This window comes from Lutra lutra, chromosome 5, assembly GCF_902655055.1.
Source record: "Lutra lutra chromosome 5, mLutLut1.2, whole genome shotgun sequence".
In the NCBI taxonomy this organism is placed as follows: Eukaryota; Metazoa; Chordata; class Mammalia; order Carnivora; family Mustelidae; genus Lutra; species Lutra lutra.
The window spans coordinates 139,098,445-139,099,413 of record NC_062282.1 but is presented as its reverse complement, the minus strand read 5'-3'; the positions used below and the strand labels follow the sequence as shown (position 1 = coordinate 139,099,413).

Genomic DNA, 969 nt, shown 5'->3' with positions numbered 1-969 from the left:
TATTGGACATAAAGCTTTTGAGTTTATCAAACATTAAATGGTTCAGACTTAAAAGGTCTTTGAGAATTAGAGCACTTGAGTGGCTAAGTCCGTTAAGGGTCTGACTCTTGGTTTTGGCTCAGGTCATGATCTCAGGGTTATGAGATGGAGCCCTGGTGTCAGGCTCTGAGCGCAGGGCAAAGTCGGCTTGAGATTCTCTCTCCCTTTCCCTCTGTCCCTCCTGCTTATTCTCTCTCTCTTTCTCTCAAATAAATAAATAAATAAAATCTTTTTTTTTTTTTTAAGATTTTTATTTATTTATTTGACAGACAGAGATCACAAGTAGACAGAGAGGCAGGCAGAGAGAGAGAGGGAAGCAGGCTCCCTGCTGAGCAGAGAGCCCGATGCGGGACTCGATCCCAGGACCCTGAGATCATGACCTGAGCCGAAGGCAGCGGCTTAACCCACTGAGCCACCCAGGCGCCCTTTTTTTTTTTTTTTAAAGAAGGTCTTTATGAATCTATGGCAAACTAGAAAAACGTAAGCTGTTTTAGAATTCAGAAATCACTTTACAGAAATAACATTGGCTTTAAGGTATAATACCATGTGTATAAAGCTATTCCCAATTTCTTAAAAAAATTGTTTTTAAGTAAACTCTATACCCAACATGGGGCTTGAACCCACAACCTTGAGATCAAGAGTGACATGCTCTACCAACTGAGCCAGCCAGGTGCTCCTATTCTTGAATTTTGTTTAAAGGTTTTTTTTTTTTTTTTTTAAAGATTTTATTTATTCATCTGAAGACAGAGATCACAAGTAGGCAGAGAGGCAGGCAGAGAGAGGGGGGAAGCAGGCTCCCCGAGGAGCAGAGAGCCTGATGAGGGACTTGATCCCAGGACCTTGAGATCCTGACCTTAGCTGAAGGCAGAGGCCCCACCCACTGAGCCACCCAGGCGCCCTATACAGTTTTGTTTAGGAGCATATTGATGG

General features: G+C 42.9%; 1 non-coding gene across 1 annotated transcript; it reads right to left on the bottom strand.

Annotated features, from left to right (window-relative positions):
* Positions 1-638: 638 nt before the first annotated feature.
* Positions 639-711, bottom strand: TRNAK-CUU (transfer RNA lysine (anticodon CUU)). Its single transcript has one exon. It is a non-coding gene; the product is annotated as a tRNA-Lys (tRNA).
* Between the last annotated feature and the right edge of the window lie 258 nt (positions 712-969).